General features: G+C 35.4%; 1 pseudogene; it reads left to right on the top strand.

The window, feature by feature from the left end:
- The first annotated feature begins 12,974 nt into the window (after positions 1 to 12,974).
- Positions 12,975 to 16,662, top strand: LOC114509937 (annotated as a pseudogene).
- The last annotated feature ends 6,207 nt before the right edge of the window (positions 16,663 to 22,869 follow it).

Below are 22,869 nucleotides of genomic sequence, written 5' to 3' on the forward strand. Positions count from 1 at the left end.
AGGAGGGTCTTAAAACACACACACTACAGATAAGGAAAAAGTAATATATAAGGGAGAATATAGCATGTATTTCCTGCAGAAGTATATATATATATATATATATATATATATATATATATATATATATATAGCAACTCAAGTGTAGATTGAACATTTGTTTTATTTCATCAAAATAAATAACCAAAAACACTACTAAAAATTTTACCCTATAAACTTAATTTTCTAAAAATCATTATAAAACAAATATTCTATTCTGATGAATATCTGAAGCCTTTGTTTTAGTATTTTCAATAACTTCACATTATTTTTTTGTTTTGTTTTGTTTTGTTTGAAATGAGAAAAAAATTGAAATTTTGTCTGGTTATCTGCTGCACAAATAGCATTGGGGAATTTGTTGATAGCAAAAGGACAACTAAAATTTTGCCTGGGTAGTTTTGTCCTTAAAAACAAGAAATGCTACATCTGGCAGAACTGAACGGTGACACAACCACAACTGGCACCCAACCTGAGCTGAATTTACCTCTGCCAAGGATACTTTGCTCCAGGGACCATAGACAACACATTATTCTCAAGATGAATATGGTAACTTCCAGAGGTGTTAAAGCATTATCCCTCTCCTACACACACAAGTAAACAGACACAAACACATACATTCTTACTCTCACCCACATTCCTCAGTTAATATGAGTAGCCTCTTTCTATTAGACTTCTTGGGTACCAATCTTCTTTATCTCCTAGAGGCATTGCAGAGTATGAGCTAGTCTGAGCATTAAGATGAAGTAACACAGTAAATAAAATGCGTGTGCACATGGGCTGTGGCATGCTGTATTTTTTTTGCTCATTGTTCTCTCTTGTACCTAGCATAATGCTGTACCTAGAACATATGGGTAGTAAAAGTGTGTTGAATGATATAATGGATTTATTTACTCAGAATTCATGTGATTGGGGAAACTGGAGTAACTTAATGATAAAGTTTACTAGCAGTTGACCCTGGATACAGTGGAGAAGAGCTCTGGATACAGCTCTGCTACTCACTAGTTTACAGATATAGATATGTTTCTTAGCTTCCCTGGGACATACTCTCTTCATCTACATATTGAAGAAACTGAGCCAGACATTAGCCAAGATCTTTTCTGATCTAAGATCTGATGATTCATTAGGTCACATCAGAAACTTTCATTTTGCCATCAAATTCATTTTACTGACAAGCGTTTACTGATTCCCAGAATCTTACAATATATTTGTGATCACAAACTGTGATCTCTAGTTACTTAGAAACTGCCAATTCTTCATTATCTAATTTCATTAAACCTGAAATTAGAATATAAAGCTCATCAACATTTTACTAATCTTGTAATTTACATATAACTTTTGACAGTTATTTTTGTTGTATCTAATTAGAAATGTCTTTAATAACCTTAATAAATTAATTACACAAAATTTGAGCTTTGTGTTTTAATATAAATAACACTACTAATTGCACAGCTCAGTTCCTGTTAGACCTAGTTGGTTTGTTTCCCAGGTAATGGTTCTTTAAGCTTATGCTAATTTACAGCACTGATTCACATTTTGAGAAGTTAATAAATAGATGTTTCTTATTTCAAAAATCAACTTTTTTCTCATTTCATTACATATCGTGCAGTATTATAGAAAATTATACTGGCTCCCATACATTTGAATATTTTGATTATGGTTAATGTCTTTGTTAGTATTTAAATTAGATTTCCTCAAACTCTACTAGTTTTATGTTTACACAAGGAAATGGATGTTGTTCTGATTGCATAATACTCTTTTAAAAATTACTATGTTCATTATCCACTGACACAATATATTCTAAACTATTTTATATATGTGTATATATAATCACATTGTGTTCAGTTCTTATAACTATACATTTCTCCAAAACCTTCATATGCAAAATAAAAATAATAAATATTTAAATAACTGAAAATAATGCATTACATATTTTAAATTATATATTTTAAAGTGTAGATTATATATTTAAGTCATTTGTGAAATATCTAAAGTTTAACAATATTTTAAGCTTTTTTCCTCAAAACTTTACAAGCTTCTACTCCACAATAAATCTGTAGGCTAGGAAGTATCCCAAGTTTATTTAAATATTGGAACTTAAATAACATGTACTTGTTTTTTTTCTAAGGCCCCAGTTCTTTTTCAAGTCATGGTAATAGATTATACTGAGTCATCCCTACTTTTCAGCTTTGAATAGCACATTTTAGTGAACTGACAGCTGAGACTGAAGAATATTGTTAACTTCTGTTCATGCTTGCATGCCATTGGTTAATAGGAATCTTTAGAAGTACATGTTACACATTATGCATTCAAATTTCACACATAGCCATTTTTCAAATGAGTATAGTTCAGGAGCTTCTTCCTTTTATCTCACAGGAAACTTCTTTTCCACAGGGAAATGAAACCAATTCAAAGACCTACCATATGTGAATTTATACTTTAGATAGTTTTTACCATATGTGTTATGAGACTAACACTTCAAGATAGTTTCAACTTAGATTCTAAATCTTCTGTCCTTTGTCAGTTTGAACTAAACTCTTCATATTACTGTGAATTGAATGTAACTAATGTGAATTATATACTGAAGGCAATACTTTAAAATAAGTGGAGGGTAATTATTTATTCATTTGTATTCATTGAGGCAACATTAATCATAGTAACTGCATTTTGGATTCATATAGTTCATAATTCCAAATAATTCAACTATTCACCTTGTTCTTACAAAGACAGATTATTGTATTGATTTATTAGCCAAAAACTCACCTTGTTGATATCACAAAGGTATATTTTATTACTATGTTGAGGTTATGTGATAATATATTGGCTACACATGAATAAACTATTCACCTCCCTATGAACAACATTCTCTAAACTTGTATAAAACTAATGCTCAATATATAAGTAAGAGAAGTAAAGAGAGATCAATGATGACCTAAGATAATTTTTTTTCCAGTTATTTTGGGGTCAATGACAGCTCAAGTATTTTAGTAATTTTAGAAGTCAATTTAAATGAAAGACAAATCATATTAGATTTTAACAGTGAATAGAATCAATTCTGAGCAGAGAATTTACTTTAAACTGTTGAAGAAGTTTCACAGATATAAGGTAAGTAAGATTTTGATTATACCTATACTGTCAGCAACCACCAAATACTGTGAAAACTGTGCAGCTTTCTCACAAGAAAACAATTCTCACCTTCTACAATTTCGCCCTTTGTTAAATTTACAGTTTTGTTCTTGCCATATTATCCTTATAGAGGAAATTTAACAGCAACCATGCATGATTTGATTTGAGTTTCATTGACATTGAATCTTACGTAGAAATTCAAGAGGTAGATTAAAGAGCAATTGCAATCTAAGGGTTTTTTTTCACAAAGTTCTTTTGAATTATGCATAAATGACATTTGGATTCTGCTGTTTGAAGTTTATAACTTGCATAGCTTTTTAAAGATTAATGAGTTGTTTGGGAAGTTTTATCAAACAGATAATGACTGGTCAGACCAACTGGATAGGGATCCTGAGTAGTATATGAGGTACTTAAATATTTTGATGATATTTTCTCTCCACTGGAATATTCAATGTCATTTACTGCATTATAATGTTTAATTACTGCATGGAAATCTATTGAAAAGTCACTCTCAGGTCTTTCAAATGTCCTGTATCAGTGCTCTAAGGGTAATGATCTTTCCCATAAACGAATGTGTTCCAGCAAAGATTTTAATCTCTTTGGGAACTGATCCATGTAAATCGAGGTTATAAACATAAACACTAGAAAAACAATGTAACACCTTGTGAATTATCAAAAAAATATACTGATAAGAGAAAGGAAATAAAAGGAGAAAGGTAAGAAATCTGCTGACTGACGTGGCTTTAAACTGTGATAGCCTAAAGAGAAAGAGACAGTGCTGTCATTCACTGCATGGACAATGTTCATCTGTACAACTAGCAATTTTACATCTAACAATTGTCTTTTAACAGCTAGCCTTATTACATTATCTAAGGAAACATCCAGCTCAATAAGTCAGGAATTACTGAAAGTTATGCATTCTATTATACTCTTTCAGATTATTTATCATTAATTGAAGGATGATGGTTTTACCAATGTTCAAACAGATTCTATGAGAGCTGGAATAGGGTTATAATGTCACTCCTGATATTTGCCTTGTATCAATTAACCTCTACTGCATAACAATCATCCCAAAATTTAATGAGTAAAAACAATAACCATTTATTTATATATACCACAACTTTTTCCCCCCACTTTAGCACAATGCCCTCTAGGTCCATCCACGCTGCTGCAAATGGAAAGAGCCTATTCTTTTTTACGGCCAAGTAATATTCCATTGTATATATCTACCACCATTTTTATCCATTCATTTGTTGATGGACATTCCGGTTGCTTCTACATTATGGCTATTGTAAATAATGATAAAATAAGATGGGGTGGGGACATACATATTTTTTAATTAGTGTTTTGAGTTTCTCTGAGTATATACCCAGAAGTGGAGTCACTGGGTCATAAGGCAGTTATCTTTTTTAAGATGTGTTTTTGTTGTATATTTTTACATTACTAATTAATCCCCTTTCCCTCCTACCCCCACAATCACCACACTGCTATCCATGTCTATGAGTCCTTTTCCTTTTTGTTTGATCCCTCCACCCTTAACCCCCACTCCCAAAAGCTGTCAGCCTACTCTCTTTCTGTGAATCTGTCTCTATTTTGCTGGTTGTTCAGTTTGTTCATTATATTCTACATATGAGTGAAATCATATGGTATTTGTGTTTCTCTGATTGGTTTATTTCACTTAGCATAATGTTCTTTATGTCCAACCATGCTGTCATAAAGGGTAAAACTATCTTCCATTTTACGGTTGAGTAGTATTCCATTGTGTAAAATCCCCATAGTTGTTTTATCCATTCATCTGCTGATGGACCCTTGGACTGCTTTTGATTTGGCAATTGTAAATAATGCTATAATGAACATAGGAGGACTTATATTCTTTGGAATTAGTATATTTGGTTTCTTCAGATAAATTCCTAAAAGTTGAACTACTAGGTCATAAGGCAGTTACATTTTTAATATTCTAAGGTATCTCCATACTGATTTCTGCAGTGGCTGCACCAATCTGCATTCCTACCAACCATGTAAAAGAGTTTCCTTTTCTCTACATTCTCGCCAGTACTTGTTGTTTGTTGACTTATTGATAAAAACCATTCTGACAGATATGAGGTAATATCTCACTGTGGTTTTAATTTGCATTTCTCTAATAAATTATTTGAGGAACCTCCACATTGTTTTCCATAGTGGTTGTACCAATCTCCATTCCTACCAATAGTGCACTAAGGTTCCCTTTACTCCATAACCTCACCAACACTTGTTGTTTGTTGAGTTATTGATGATAGCTTTTCTGAAAAGTGTAAGGTGAGTATCTCATTGTGATTTGTATTTCTCTGCTGATTAGTGATGTTGAGAAACTTTTCATATATCTATTGGATATCTGTATGTCATTTGCCATAAAAAGAATGAAATATTATTTGAAACAACATGAATAGGCTTAGAGAGTATTATGTAAGTAAAATAAGACAGACAGAGAAAGAAAAATCATATTAATATAGGGAATTTAGAGAACAAGCAAGACAGAAGCTGTAATATGGATTCAAAGAACTTGTGGATGTCAGAGTGGAAGGGTGTGGGGTTGGCATAAAAAGAGGTGACAGGATTAAGAAGTACTAATTGGTGGTTACAAAATAGGCATGGAGATACAAAGTAAAGTATAGAGAATATAGTTAATAGTGTTATAATAACAAGTTGTAACATATATGAATGTTTATCTTCTGTGCTGTACACCTGAAACTAATACAAAAAAGTGTTGAATACAAACTGTAATTGAAAAATAATAAATAAATAAATAAATAAATAAAAATAGCTCTTTTTTTTTTACTCATAAGAATGCATGTGAATAGTTTGCTTAAGGCTCACCTTTAGATTTTTTTGGTTTTTATTGGGCTTCCCTGTGTATCTGCAGTTAGTTAGCAGATCTACTGGGGGATTGACACAACCACTGGCCTGCAGTGACCGAGGAACGTTGTGGATTGCTTGTTGAAACACGAGAAAAACATACACAGAGACAACCAGGTCCTGTGGTGAAATAGGGACAGAATGGCCACTCTCTCTAGTGGAAAGCACCATGGCCACCCTCCCTAGGGGACAGCGCCTTGTACTCCCTCCTGAGCAGGCTTTTATTGGGTTTGTTTACACAGGAATTCAGGTAAAGCTCATTACTCATTGCCAGGAAGTAAGGATCAAACAATAGATAACAAGGAACTCTGAGGGCCTATTTTGAGTCAGGGTCAGATAGCTAAAGAGCTGTAAAACTTTGAGGAACAAACTTACTTCTTGCTTGGACCCTTATCATTTCATTGAGAGTGTTCTAAACAAAGCAGGTTTCATAGCATTTTACATATTCTTTCTTAGACCTGATCACCCAGGGAACCTGTCCTTTCCTGCATGGGGCTGCACCACCCTCTGTTCTTGTTTCAGGCTTAGGTGGAGCAAGGGAAGCAAGGCAGCCAAGAGATTAGGAGATTCTCTCGCAGACAATGAGGACTCAGGCTATGCCAAAGCCAAGAGGGGGGTCCATCACCCCCTTTTGCTGTAGCCCCCAAAGTCCTTTCTTGGGGGCGTCCCACATGATCATGCCTGTCTTAGATCGTTCCCCCCTTGGGGAATCTTACCCATCATTGGCTAACTGACCAAGCATTGGGGGCCAGGCAGAGTGAAGTAAGAGGAGCAAGAGCAGTGCTCCTGACAGGGAGATAAGCTTTTGTCTCCTTGCTGGCTTACGGTCCAAGGTCATTCCCCCAGCCTTAGCCTTGGCAGGGGTTACAGCTTCTGATACCAGGCAGGGTAGTTCCTAACAGGGGATGGCTGATCTATGTTGGCCTCAGCTAGGATGGTTTATGTCTGGTCCAGCAGTGGAGCTCAGCCATATTCACACAGCAGTTCATCAGGATTTCCAGAGAAAGAACATCATGAAGACTTGGGTCAGAACTAGATGAGTATCACTTCTGCCTCATTCTTGTGGGCCAAAATAATTCGCAAGCCAGTTTAAATACTGGGGGCAGAGAAGCATAATTCTGTTCTGAAAATGTAATATATCTGGATAGTAAGTATGGATATATTACTTTCCGTAAATGTTTAGTGGAACTATAATTGAAAACATTTTCAATTGTTACCTAATGTTCTCATGTAAAGACCCACACAATATATTCTGTCTTGAATTCTTATCAAAAAAGTCTGTTGGCAGTCACTCAGCAATGTCCCTCTATCTGATAACTTCAGTCTTTAGTGAAATTTCACATGGAACAGAGTCTGGGCCCCAGATAACCATGATTTCTGGGGCTCTTCTCAGTCACACTACCCTGCCAAGACTTAGCAGGGTAGTAAGCTTAGCTTTAACCCCAAAGCTTATTTCCCCTTAGGACTCTGTCATGCTGACTAAGGACCAGGCCAGACTACAACAGTGTTTGTATTGTGGGAGGAGCAGTGGAAAGGCTGTGTATGTTTTGGTGGAAGGGTGCTGCATTTTGGTTAAATTTTGCTTTGTGCTCTATACTCTATTATTCTTTTTAAATATTTACCATGGAGTGAATTTTTACAATTGAAAGAATTAAAAGAAAGTTATTTTATTGAAATATCAACAGCATCAGAGTACTGAGATTATGATATATTTTCTTTTAACACTTGGACTAATTCTTTTTACTGATTCACACCATGACTAATTTCCTTCACAAACATTCTAAAATAATTATCTTCTGTTCTATCCATCTGGTTAAAATCTTTGTTGTCCTCAAGTGTGTGGCTCATCTTTAGTAAGCCATTTGTAAACACTTTTTCATCCTATTCCTCAAATTTTAGAACAATTAATTTATGAATAATTATTGATAATGGCCAGATTACTTTTTACTCAATTCTAAGGATATCAAATATTTGGATAGGAGGAATATTATTAATACTGATCATTCTTTTTTACATAAGATTTTTAGCTCAAATATTATTCATAAATAGATAAAAGCAAATTAATAAAAAATAAAAATAAGTTATTAAATTATGTTACTTGCTACACTAAAAAATTAATGCAGGTGTTTACTATTCCCATTTTCTCATATTATTGATATTATCTTACATCTTTCTATTTGTGGAAATATTTTCTTTGACTAAAGATGTCACCCACAAACCAGCTCTTTCTTGAGAAATATTTTGATAAATTCCTAATAATCAGTTGAGGCTAACATACAACCTTCCCCCCAAAATATGTGGCTTACAACCACAAAGACTTATTTTCATATTTTATGTATACTGTTGGTCAGCTACAACTCTGCTCTCTGTTATCTGCTACACAGCAGCCTGTACTTGAGGTCCTGCTTGTCTGTTAGGAGAGGTGTAAGAAAAACATGACAAACCAAAACTCATTTTTAAACCTTAATTTGGAAATTATTCGTTCAGTTCTGTCCCTAAGTCGTTAACCAAAGCAATTCATATGACCCACTCTGAGACTCTCAAGTCAAGTGAATGGGGATTCATCATAGGTCACATGGCTAAGCATGATGTTAACAGGATTGGAAAGTATAATCTGCCCCTAATAAGGGAAAAAATATATGAGGCTTGTCTGGAAAAAGTCCAGCCATTGTTAATATAACAAGAATGGTTTGTGCCACATTGATGTAACCTGGAAGCCAAGGAGAGTGGACTGTAATGTGTATGTGTGATCAATGATGACTTCACTGTACTAGCCAGTGGGGGCAGTAGATGCTACTGAGTGAACCTGTGTACTGTGTGGCCGTCACATTCAAAATGACTGAGTGAGTAGAACAACAAATTGCATCAAATTTTGCATTAAGCATGAACGTTCCTCCATAGAAACTATTCAGATGATTCAGAAGCATGCAGCTATGGGCAGCTGGTGGTTGGCAGCTTCATCACGACAATTCATCTGCTCATGCATCACATCTCATACAGAGTTTTGTGACAAAACATTGAATCACTCAGGTTACTCAGCTCCCGTACAGCCCAAATTTGGTGCCCTGTGACTTCAGGTTTTTCCTAAAACTAAAATCACCTTTGAAAAGGCATAGAATTCACCCCATTGATGACATTCAGGAAAATATAATGGGCCTGCTGATGGCGAGTGGGAGAACTGTGAGGTCTCAAGGTGGCTACTTTGAAGAGGATTGAGACCTTATTGTCCTATGTACAATGTTTCTTGTATTTTGTATCTTCTTCAGTAAATATCTCTATTTATCATAGTACACATCTAAATACTTTCTGAAAAGATCTCATATTTTAACAATAATATAATATATAACATTGATTATTGTAAAGAGGTAGAAATTGGAAACAAATCAGTTTTTGAATTTTATTTCTGTGTTCTTGTCAACTCTGTTATGGTTCTCTATATTCTAAAAATCTTATTGGGTATGTGTCTTTTTCATTTAATTCACTTCCAATATTTACCTCCCCTTCCACTATACTTCTAAAACTTCTGCATTTCACAGGATTTTAATCACAGTCCCATATTTCTTGGAGTTTCTTTGATATTTTCAACTTTCATTCGGACCATTTCTTCATCGAACAAATGTGTTTTTTAGCACTAATTTTATTCAGCCTTCTACAGTAGTTTTGAAAATGTGTGTTTATGTATTTTCTCCCCAAATAAAATTTTGATAATGTATTTCACAAAACTGGAGCTTTGCTATATATTTCTCCATTATGCAAGAATAACTGTTTTTAAGCTGCAGTACCCACTACTGCCACAACAGCTAGACTTCCTAAAGGCCTTTTCTGTTCCAAATATAATGTGAACAAATATAGTATTTTTAAAAGAGTGGTATGGCTTTTGATTTTTGTATTCACTTCTCCCAGTACGTGCTTTGTGTATACAGAAATCCATATTAACCCCCTGCTAATGGTTACTGAATGGTTAATAGATAATTTTGGGATTAAGAAAAGGAATAGTGACCTCTGGTTAGAGATCTAGTATATAAATAAAGTAATATATATTGTGTGAATTGAGGTATTTGCTTCTATCCTATTTTGTGTTAAAAGAATAACAATTGCATATCATAGGGCAGAAGGTAAAAGCACCAAGGAAATTTATGTTACAGAAACTACTAAAAGAGAGAGCCACACAAAGGAAATGATATCATCAGGGTAATATACTTTATAAAATCAAGGAGGGAAAAGCCAGTAAAGCATTTATTGACCGAGGAATTAGAAATTGAAAATACAGAGCCCTAGCTGGCATAGCTCAGTGGATTGAGCACGGGCTGCGAACCAAAGTGTCGCAGGTTAGATTCCCAGCCAGGGTACATGGCTGAGTTGCAGGCCATGACCCCCAGCAGCCGCATATTGATGTTTCTCCCTCTCTCTCTCTCTCTCTCTCTGTCTCTCCCTTTCTCCCTCCCTTCCCTCTCTAAAAATAAATAAATAAAATCTATTTTAAAAAATACAGAGAAAAAGTCTCATTGTCTAAACATTTATAGGATGATATGTGAACACCCCATTCAAGGAAGTAAATTTGAAGCTATTTCAAAAAATGTAGATGATTTCACAGGGCCATTGAATCACCTTCTATCACACAGTTTGTTATTCTTATAGTGGAGTATTAAGAAAGAGGTAAGAGTTATAGTTTGTGATAAAATAAGAACAGATGAAAAAGAGGGCTTAAAGACATTATCTAGTATTTTACCATTTTCTTGAGTGTTTTCTGTTAAAAAGGTTAAGACTACTATAATGACCTTAATTTAGGCAAACCAACATAAACAAATGACCATTTAATTAATACTGAGAGTTAACTCTTAATATTAGACAGGATTTTCTGGTACAGTACAATCAGAATCTGATCATATTATTAAGAAATAAAATATATATGTTTGCTTTCAAGAAATAAACTTGACATTTTGGACTCACAGTGGAAGAAGAAAATGGGGAACAGATGGGTGAGAGAGAAAGCATGTAGAAAATCAATGAAGAGGAAAGTTTCTTGACATCTGTCAGAAAAGAAACTTCAAAGAAGTTAAAGGGTAAAGCAAGGTAGTAAAAGACATAAGCTCAGTTTAACAACTTTAACTTTGAAAATAACTGATGAATTGCTTGAAGTACTGAGTAAAAATATCGTAGTGGACTTTCTATCCTGCACTCCTTCAGATTTTGGCATTCCTTTGGGAAACTGAATTTGCTCCAGTATTATTCCCCATTGGCTGGGGCTGATGCCAATAATATCTCAATTTTTATGTCTGATCTAGTCAATCAGAATACTCCCTCCCCTAAACAGAGGGAGCTGGGATCTGAGATACATGCATAATTAAGCCAGCCTAGTAACCATGCTATTAAATATTTTGAAACAATCAGAAAAAAGGAATCGTTTCTCCCTAGTAATATCAGTTGACAATCTGGAGATGTAGTGGTCATCTTTACCCTTACATTATTGAAGATTTTGAGAATAGATCCAACAAAGAAGAAAGAAAGCTGGAGATGAAGAAAGACATCACAATAACTCTATTAACTGGGTGCTAAGATTGACATTTTATAAAATAAATTGAAGCTTAGGTACTTAATTTTCCCAGGCATTCAATGTTTGGCATTAACTGGCTGTGTAAGAACACAAACTTAGGACTGTGTGATTCTAGGTCCTTTGCACTTTTTACATGAGTTTGAATTTCATATGTGATCTTTTTGTGTTGTCCCTTTGCTGTTCTAATATTCTCTGATTGGAGGTGAGCTATTTTATATCCTTTGTGAGCTAAAAATATGTGAGTAAAGGAAAGGAGAAAGAAAAGTAGATTTTATTTTATATTTTTCTTCATTTAGTTTTATCTTATTCTTTCTGGATATTTTTCAATTAATTCATATTAATTGAATTATGATTAATTGATTACTAAGAAACTCTTGGGGTTTACAGGATATGTTATAACCCATTTAGAAACAATGAAACATGTAGGTATATATCCAAAATAACAGAAGATAAATTATTTTGACATATATTCATTTTTATTACCAAAAAAGAAAAAAATCTTTTGCATCATACAACCTTCATTAATTCATTTTTAAGGATAATATGAAACATCTAAAACCAATTCATTCTGTGATAACCTCAGAAGTTAAATAACTTCTGAATGAAGTTATGAATCTTTTCTTGAAGTAGCTTATAGTGTAGAGCATACTTTGTGAAATAATCATGAAATAGTTTATAGATTAAAACTCAAGCCAATAAATATAGTTAAATGTGTTAGGAATTTTGAGGAAAATATACTATGATAGAATGATTTATATCACATCAACTCTTATCTAATAATAACTTCAAACATGGACATAAAGTACAGTTTAAACTGAGCATCTGGGCTGCGGTGGGAAAAAATATATCTATACCCTCAACTAATGAATGAGTGGATTGATGTTAAATATTTTCCTCATGCATTAGATTTTGAGTTCATGCATAAAAAAAGATTGAGTAACTGACTCATTTCTTAAGAATTATTAGCAGACCATTTATGTCCAGTTTTACTCAATAGATTTTAACTCTTGTCAAAAAGTTTACTGGGTCCAATTTTCACTAAAATAGGAAACTTACATTCCAAAAAAACAAATAGTTTCTGACTAACATTTAAACTCCAGGAGATCAGAGACCCTGCTTTTTCCCCCATTATTGTATTGGCTAGTCTTAGATTTAGCTGCATAAATAAAACAGAAGTTCATTTATCTCTTACATAAAAGACGTCTAGAGGTCTAGAAGTAAGTAGTCAGTGCAGGATTGGTATGCAGACAGGAGGAAACAAAGTTCACTGGGGCAAAAGGACCTCTTTCCATCTGAAAGCTTTACACCTTCGTCCTTGAAGAAGTTCCACACTTTCCCACTTAGATGTGAACGGCCAGAATTTAGAGAAATGGCTACAGACCTAGTTGCAAAGAAAGCTACAAAATGTGGTCTTCTGTCCCAAGCTGTAGTGAGTCAGCAGGAACAAATAACAAAACAAATAAATGAATTGTTTAAAAATCTTCTATTAGTAAAGAGAAAAAGAAAAGCAAATAATCTTTAGTAATTGCTAAAACTGCCATCTCTGAATTGCCTAGCATATATAAGTCCTCATTTTATCTGTCTTCCCAGAGTTATTTCACCCCTTCATATCTCTGCACTTGGGTCCCTCTCTCAGGATCCATCTCCTGCCCTTTTGCCCCACGTGCAAATACCCTTCTATAGCTTGAAACTTGCAGTGAGACAAACCTTCTTCCAACAAAGTCTTTGTTACAAATCCAGTTTTAAATGAAACACAAAAGGGGTCTGATAAAAATCACTGATGGTGAGCCATTGTGTTCCTTGATAGTAACTAAAAGGTAAACTAAAAAGAAATAATTTTTATTGTTTATATCATGTTATCTTTCTTGTGTAAAGCAGCTGGTTCTGTGTTAAAAAAAGGTTATAAACGATGCTCAAAACCATTCTTTACTAACATATTTGGATATTCTCTCCTGTTTTTTATCTTGATTTTCCTTTTCTGAGAAGGTCTAATGGGTGCATTAGCTATGTGCGTGAGTGCTTTCCTTCCTCCCTTTCATGCTTAATGGCTTTTCTTAATGAAGAATGCTGAAAGGATTGCTCTTAAAGTACAATGTGGCTTAAATCAAAAAGCTTCTCATTTACCTTTTTAAATCACTGTTTTATTAATTTTATCTCTACGAAAACATAAAAACATAAAGGAGCAACTATGAGTTTTATGCTGGGACAAGTCCCGGGAAAACACATATACATACACACACACCCCCCACACTCCACCTCTGTACAGGGCTTTCTTTATACTTGGGAATGAGGACACTCACTAATATAGTTTTAAAAATTGTGATAGTTTTAGACACCAAGGTTCCACAAAAGCAAACAATGTGTGAAAAAAAGAGTATTTCAGAGATGGTCTTTTATTAAGGAAATGACTTTGAGCTATGGACTGCAGGACAGGCAGGAAGGGTTATCTGAGTAAGGAATAAAGGGAAAGTACTCCAGGCTAGAGAACATGCACATACAAACACATCCATGGAATGGAAATGAAGTAGTAAAGCGTGTCCACCTATTTCACTGACATCTATAGAGCACCTGCTACCCTAGGCACATGGCACGACAAGATTGTAAGATACTGCTTGTGGCTGGCTTTGAAATGTTTACAGTTGAGGGAGAAGAAAAGCCCTTATAAATGAATGTGATGTAGCAGCATAGATACCTACTAAAAGTATTTCAAAGTTGTACCAGGCAGAAAGAAAAATATCATTGTCTAATTCTCCTAGTAGCAGGAAAAGAAGAGGCTCGATAGAGAAGCTTACTCTTGAGAACTGGGGTCTTAAATTTTTTTAACTCATGAGCATCCCATTTGTATGTCTTGTTGTCTTCTGTAGAATTTGTCTTTATTTAAGAAAAACCTATAATTTGTACAGCTTCATGTTAGTAGATAAGGAAAATGCAAGAAGCCTTAAAATGTTATTTTTGAAATAGAAATGCTGGTCTTTCATTAAGGAATTTATTCTATCTATCTATCATCTATTTATCGTCTATCATCTCTATCCACTATTCCACAGAGTCCTTTAGTCAAACCAAACCTCAGGCAAAAACCCAACATGTAAAATGGAAGTCCACTAATTCAAATTGAAGTATCAGGGATAGGAAGCTGACAATGTGGTCCTAACCCCTCTTCTCACTCCATGAGAAATGAGCTATGTGGTCCTTTCCTAGTAACAAATTTTGTGGACATAGGAAACTATCTCCTAGTTATTTTTTGTCTGTTTTTAATATTCATCTTATATTAATGCATTTTTAATAATTCACTTAAGAATACATCTTTTGCCAATTTTAGAAGTCTCCACATGCAAGTAAATTTTAAAATATTTAAATTTGTTATGACTTAGCTAAACAGAAAAATTGTAGAGAAAGAATAGTTCTTTCAAACATCATAAATGAAAGCAAAAAAGCATCAGAAGACCATGAAAACAAAACTATTGATAAGAAATGTATAAGCAAGAGGTGATTCTGAAGACTAATAATTAGCTGAAAAGTTCTTATTAAATAATCAGATTTAAAGTTGCAATAAAGCAGCATTTTGGCTCCTTCTCAAATCTCTGGTTTGGCCTCCTTGCCACTACTCCAGCCCTACCATGTCCACAGGGGTGACTCAGAGACCTACAGGGTGTCCACCTCTGGTCCCCAAGCCTTCAGCAGCCACTCATACTCCAGTGGGCCCGACACCAGCTCCTCCACCTTTTCCAGGGTGGGCAGCAGTGACCGGGTTGGCCAGGTCACCAACATGAATCTGGCCAGGGGTTTTGGTGGCTGGGAGTCAAAGCCACCAAGTGAACCAGAGCCTGCTGAGCCCCCTGAAGTGGAAAGTGGACCCCAACATTCAGGTCTTGCACAACCAGGAGAAGGAGCAGATCAAGAGCCTCAACAAGTTTGCTTCCTTCATCAATAAGGTATAGAGCCTGGAGCAGCAGAATAAGATTCTGGAAATCAAATGGACTTTCCTGAAGCAGTAGCAGATGACCCACCATAACATGGACAATATGTTTGAGACCTACATCAACAACTTTCAGTGGCAGCTAGAAATACTTGCCCAGAAGAAGCTGAGGCTGGAGGCAGAGTTTGGCAACATGCAGAGGCTGGTGGAGGACTTAAAGAATAAATATGAGGATGAGATCAACACGTGCACAGAGACGGAGAATGAAGTTGTCCTCATCAAGGAGGATGTCGATCAAGTTTACATGAACAAGGTAGAGCTGGAGTCTCACCTGGAGGGACTGACTAATGAGATCAACTTCTACAGGCAACTGTATGAAGAAGAGATTTGTGAGCTGCAGATCCAGATCTCTGACACTTCCGTGGTGCTGTCCATGGACAGCAGCTGCTCCCTGGACCTGGACATCATCATCACAGAAGTCAAGGCCCAGTACAAGAGATCGCTAATCAAAGCCAGGATGAGGCTGAAATCAGGTACCAGATTGAGTACGAAGAGCTGCAGACATTGGCTGGGAAGCACAGAGATAACCTGTGTCACACAGAGACAAAGATTTCTGAGATTAACCTGAACATCAGCTCAATCCAGGATGAGATTGATGGTCTCAAAGGCAGGAGGGCTTCCCTAGGCTGCCATCACTGATGCTGAGCAGTGTGCTGAGCAGTGTGGTAGTCAAGGATGCTCAGGCCAAAGTGGCTGAGCTGGAAGCCTCTCTGAGAACCATCAAGCAGGACATGGCCTAGCAGCTGCATGAGTATCAGGAGTTCATGAATGTCAAGCTGGCCCTGGATTTGGAGGTCACCACTTACCACAAGCTGCCGAAGGACGAGGAGAACTGACTGGAGTCTGGGATACAGAACATGAGTATTCATATCAAGGCCACCAGTGGATACTCAGATTGGCTGAGTCCAGCTTATCAGAACCTTACCTATGGCCTGGGCTTCCAGGTCAGCTTGGACAGTGGTGGAGACCCTGGCTCCTGCAGCCACATGAGCAACAGCTCCTCTAAGATGGTGGTTGTGAAGAAGATTGAGACCCACGAAGGGAAGCTGTGTCTGAGTCATCTGGCATCCTGCCCAAGTGAACAACTACTGTCAGGGGGAAAGCAGCTGTATGTGGGAGCACAGGGCACAAGAGACCCACCTGAATCTCAGCCCCAGTCCTCAGCTCGCCCCTGGGGTTGGGAATTTACTGCCTGGGGGACCTCGTCTTACCCATGCCCCCAACTAAAAGCAAAATCAAGTGGTTTTTTTCCCCAAAATAAAGTCTCAGCTGGCTCTGCCAAAAAATAAAACATAAAAAAAATAAAGAGAAAAGGATAAAAATGTAAATGAAAAGTCCTTCCTGAATGTCTTTGTCAGTTCAATAAATCTAGGCTATAGTGACATTATATTTCTGTATTTTCCTGTTATAATAACTAGTTACATGATTATCAACTAAATAGGAAAACAAATTTAAATCAAATGAGAATATTATTGTAGAGACTTTTAAAAAAATTACAGTTACCTCTATTTGCATTTAATTTGTAAATCATTCCAGATTCAAATTCCTTTTTTCTTAAGGAGAGAAAAAAACAGAAGTTCAAACAGAAATTTGATTCTGAAATTTCCAAAATGCAATGCAGAAAATAAAATACAGAATTTATAGCTATGGTTGGATAATGCAGAACTTATCAGCTATGTAGTTAAATTCAATCATAAAAATAATCATGAGTACAATTAATAAAGTAAATCCAGGAACTTGGCACTCCATTTGGGTAGATAAAAGTATCATTGCTGCTTTTCTTTATTTTAATATCCTGTGTTGACTTTGATGAGAAAAAATGACTAAGAAGAACTTTTAAATAATCTTTAAAAGGTCTAATTGATGCCTGTACAAAAAAATATTGGACAATGTATGATTCGTTCCTGCCTGTGGAAAGTTCATGTAGTTCATCATATGCACTGAACGTCCTTTTTTACAGAAGGAGACACAGGAGGTAAGGCTCAGCAGTAGTTGTTAGTAACCACATTTCAAGAGGCAAAATCATATCAAAAACTAAAATCTTTTTTCTTTAAAACCTTAAAAAAAGCACCCCCCAGCTCCTTACAAGTTTAAAAACCAAAGTACCAAATAGAATACTAAAATATTATCAATGAAGCATTAGCAAAAGGATTTTTTCCTAATGTTTCAAAGAAAAGAACATTGTAAAGGTCTAAAATGCTATTTTTCATATCTCACAATCCTTGACTGATGTGAAGCCTAATAAGTCAATCCAACAGTGATAACCTGGATTGTGTAAATAATCAAATTTATCAATTAGAGTTCTGTTAGTTGCAAATGACTGAAAATTAAATTCAAAATGGAAAGGTAATTATATTCAGTAATAAATTGGCTGGCTTTGAGCAAGAAGACAGGACCTGAGTGAGGTTATCAAGGCTCTGTGGCTCTATTCCCATCTCTGTTTCTTACTTTTTTTCATTTTTATTTTACTGATTATTAAAGAGATAGAGGAAGGGGAGAGAAAGAGAGAGAGAAAGAGAGAGAGAGAGAAGGAGAGAGAGTGAGAAACATTGATTTGTTGTTCCACTTCATGCATTCATTGATTACTTCTTGCATGTGCCCTGACCCAGGGCTGAATCCTCAACCTTGGCATATTGGGACAGTACTTGAACCAACTGAGCTACCCATCAGGGCATTTTTCACTTTCTCTGAGTAGGATAAACTCATATTATAACCACACAGAAACCTTATTTTCTTTACTATGGTCTTTTATTTTGATTTCTTTTTCCTTTGACCTGAACTGGTCTCACCTAGTGCCCAGAGTCACCCAACTTCCTCTCCCTCATTTAATCATGAAATCTTCAGAACAGGATCTTGAGGTTCAGTCAGTATCTAGTAGCCTTGGAACAAGATCTTGAGTCTATTGACAATTGAGATAGAGTTTTCAATCAAACTAAACATAATATCTTGGCCTCAGCTGTGTTTTAGCTCAGACCCAGGAAAGCAAAATAATCCCACAGAACGAATTGTTGCAAAATTGGGCAGAATCACTCCAGAGTTGACATCAGGGCATATGCAATGATTAATTAACCCCTACCCTAGCACCGACCAATCAGTAGAGATCACAACCCAAATTCTATTAGTCACAATGATTAATTATTTTCCCCTATATAACCCATCCCCTGTAATCAAACAGGGATCCATGACTTTATGCATTAGCTACCTGTGATTCCGGGCATGGCTCCATGTCCTTAATAAATCCTTACTTTCTTGGCAAACAGACCCCTTCAGTCTGGTAACAGTATCCTGGTGGTATAGAGTTCCTGCTTCTGCCTTTTCTTAGGTCTAATCCAATAGGAATCTGCTTACAAATCCCCTATTAAGCACATGCTCTCACAAATTCTACCACTGTGATTGAGAATATAGGATACATTGATTGGCCAGGTCTATATCACATGGCCACTGCTGTAGCTGCTGTCAAAGCTTCTCTTGGAATGTATGATCTGGGATAGGTTAGAAAGAAAGGCACAAAAGAATTCAGACACTGTTACTAGAATAGAAAATGGGTAAAGAAGAAACAAAATGAAACTATTCATTATAACATTTTTATCAATTTTCTGGGAATATTTGTGCTATGATGGAATGTTTATGTTCCCATTAAAATTCATACATTGAATTTGCCAATGTGATAGTATTTGGAGTTTATGCCTTTGAGAAGTAATCAGGGTTTGATAGTTCATGAGGTTGGTGCCCTCATGATGAGGTTAATGACTTCATAAAAAGATGAGACAGATCTTGTAGTTTTCACTATGGGAGAAAAACAGTAAGGAGGATCTCACCAGGATTAGACCATGGCACCATGATCTTATGCTTCCCAGCTTCCAGGACTGTAAAAAATAAATGTTGCTCAAGCCAACAGTCTATAGTATTGTTGTTATAGCAACTAGAAGTGACTAAGATAATGTTCTACCTCAATGCTATAATACACAACTTTAATTAATAGAATGTTCACAATATACCGTGCTTGTGACTCCTTGATCATTTATTGTTACTACATTATTCTTCCAAGTTTTAAAAATAATAAAACACTAAATAAGAGTCACACTATACATATTTAAAACATTGATTCCTTATTACCATATAACAACACAATAATTAAATAGACAGATCCATGTACTTAACTATCTTAAATGTTCATGACATTGGAAAATTATCTTTAGGCAGAAAAGAAATATTTTGTTTCTCACTAACACTTCATGGGTTAATCTGTTTCTTCTTTTAACCTATAACTTCAACCTATATTTATACTGTGCTGCTCTCCTTTATGAATATGCCAACTTTAAATTATTACAGTTTAAATTCTTAAACTATTGGACATATTTCAGGAAAGAAAGGCCAAGGAAAGAAAGATGAAATGGAAATAGAGATAGAGAGAGAGTAGCAGAGAGAGACGAAGAAATGAAGGATGAAAAGAAAGGAGGACCAAGAAAGAAGGAGGAAAAAGAATACATTTTATTAACATAATCATTGTTTATTTACAATGAGGATACTTTAATCAGGTATTATTAAACAAATTTATTTTTGTTTTCTTATTTGCTTTCAAATTGTTGACTAGGGAGATTTCTTTGTGTGAGGAAAAAAACAACTAATGAGCAGGCAGACAAACAAACCTCTCCTGCTGGCTTTCAGTCCTTTCACCTGGACATGAAAAAGTGCAGCGCAGTTTACCATCAGACAATTGCAGCACACCGTCGCCCACACACTCCCGAGTGTCAGCTGCAGGGGGCGACTGCGGGATGGTGTCATCCTGTCGTGTTTATGTCCTCTGTCTGTCATCCACTGCTTAAGTATTTCCTTTTTGTCCTAAGTTTGAGAAAAAGTTTGTTTAAATGAGAAGTTGTTTCCATATATATTTAATTTAAGATTGAAAAGACTCAAGCCTCATAGAGCATACAAACAAATTTATCTTGGAAAATTTAAATAAAAAGCAGGGTAAAAATTTACATTAGATATATACAGATCTGATTAAGCAAAAATGACTCAAAGTACTTGGGTTACTTTTAATTTTCTTGATTCCAGGATACATTCATTCTATTGTCACATCAAAATATATGCCTTATTTTTTAATCAGCAATGATATTTTATGTGGAATATTCAAAGAATGAAGATAGAGATAGAACTATTTTTATAATTATTTATCAATCAAGTTCTAAGTTGCTTGTTTCAAAATTAAGTGAGATGTCTTATGGAGGTTAGCCTCATATTGAATTACCTGCACTGAAATTATTTCCAAAGGTAGCTAAAACAGGTCAATAAGAAATTTAAATAAATTTACATGTTGGAACTTTTTGCTAAATATTTAATTCATTATGTATTTTATGCAGAAGTTATGTCACAGTTCAGAGGATTACTTCACATTTCCTATATTACAAAATATTTATTTTATAACCCTATGTAAAATAGGAATTCTTTTTTCATCTGCACCAGTTAAATTAGGATACATTTGGAAACCGCTAAAATATTTAAAGATCTATAAAATGTTTGTATTGTGTTCCTTCTCTCTTTTTGGGAACGGTCAGGGTGTACCAGGGTGTTCCGAGTGTCCCTGGCCTCTGGACGATGAGGTGAAGGAGCATTTTGATGCCTTATAAGGAAGGGCTCCTGTACACACAGCCACAAACCCCAAAACACAAAATTATCTGCTATGCCATCACCACCTTGACTTAAATTCCCTCTATTTTATGAACATAAATTAGGTTAATCAGGTGGTATCGTAATGCTGGGTAGGCATAGTTAACCTATACACATGCCAAGCAGAACTAGGTAGATTCTCCTGCTAGTCACTTTTCACCTGACCAGCCCAAAGGCATCTATTAGTCACCTGGTCATTGCCCTGGAGGGTCTGGAACAACAAAGTTTACTTCAAGAGAAGAAGCCAGTCAGAATATGTTTTATTTTAATTGCAAGCCAATCTGTCATTCCAGGGCAAATTCTCCATTATATTTATGTAGGTCCTGTCCCTTTCCCAAATTTCAATATTGTATTTCTAATTTTCTTCATCCCCGAGAAGTCAGTTTTTAAGTCTAAAAATAGAAATTGTCTCTTACAAATTAAAAAGTAGACATGATTACTACCTTATAAAATTTATGGTGTGTTGCCCAAAGGGGTGGGGGAAGAGACACATATCTCTAATGCCTTTAATTCTTGAAAATACTCTCAAACCAGGACCCACTGATGAAGTTACAAACCATTCTAGCTGACTCTTTAACTTACTGCTGCTTTCTGTTCTCACTCATTTTTACTCATAGGACGCGTTAGGATAAAAGCCTCCCTACTCTCAGATTCCTATTGTCTACCTATGTATTTACAGTTTAAATGTGTTTATGGTTAATAATGTGTTCCTTACTCAACTGGACCCAATCCTCATGAATATAACCAAATGAATATTCCCTAGGAACTCATTCTCAAATGCTTTTCTTATGAGTTATCATTTTAAGCAGAATAACAAAAAATATTTCCAACCTTGATAAGTGAACTGTCAATCAATGTCCTAAGGCTCAAAGCCAATGGTAGGGCTTTTTCTCATTTCCTCTCTAGGGTGACTCCCAATTTCACATTAACCAGAAAGGCGTCTCTATATTCTTTTTCTCTTTCTTCAGCCAGGAAGATTAACCCTGTCCAAGATGTGCTAATCAACTTCACAGTTTTCTTTTTCCAAATTTCTTCTTGCATTGAGAGGTACTTTATTTCTGTTGTAAGGTAAATTGACCAATCCAGTTCCTGCTACAAGGCCTTTACACTGGCCAGCCAGCTGTGTGACCAGCCATGAAGCAGCTGCATGTCTGCTGTATCAATGTGTAACACTCTCATGGACAGTCTGGCGATGCTTGCATGTTGTAGAACTTTCCCTCTGATGGGACTACTGCTAGACAACAACTAGGCTCTTCCAAGCTTCCATAAAGCATGCATTGTTTGGCGCTAAACTTTTGGTAGAACTGTATCAAAGTGTGCAGTTTGTTTGTATTTCTTTACTTTTCATGTTCCCTATAGAAAACTATCACTGAGATTATTGCTGGTTTTACAATTTATGGAGAATTAGAATTAAAGAAGCAGGATGTTTTCTTGGATGATTTATCTGTGTTGGATTTAATGCAAACCAAAGTAAACTTGTGGACTTCAGGGGAAAGTTAGATGATTAGATTAAGAAAACAAATGACCTAACTTTGTGAAACTTCACAGCTTAGCAAATTAATTCACAGCTTAAAAATGAGTAAGCACGGTTTTCTGTAGTGTTTCCTATTCTTATATA

This window comes from Phyllostomus discolor, chromosome 3 (genome assembly GCF_004126475.2).
Source record: "Phyllostomus discolor isolate MPI-MPIP mPhyDis1 chromosome 3, mPhyDis1.pri.v3, whole genome shotgun sequence".
NCBI classification, from domain to species: Eukaryota; Metazoa; Chordata; class Mammalia; order Chiroptera; family Phyllostomidae; genus Phyllostomus; species Phyllostomus discolor.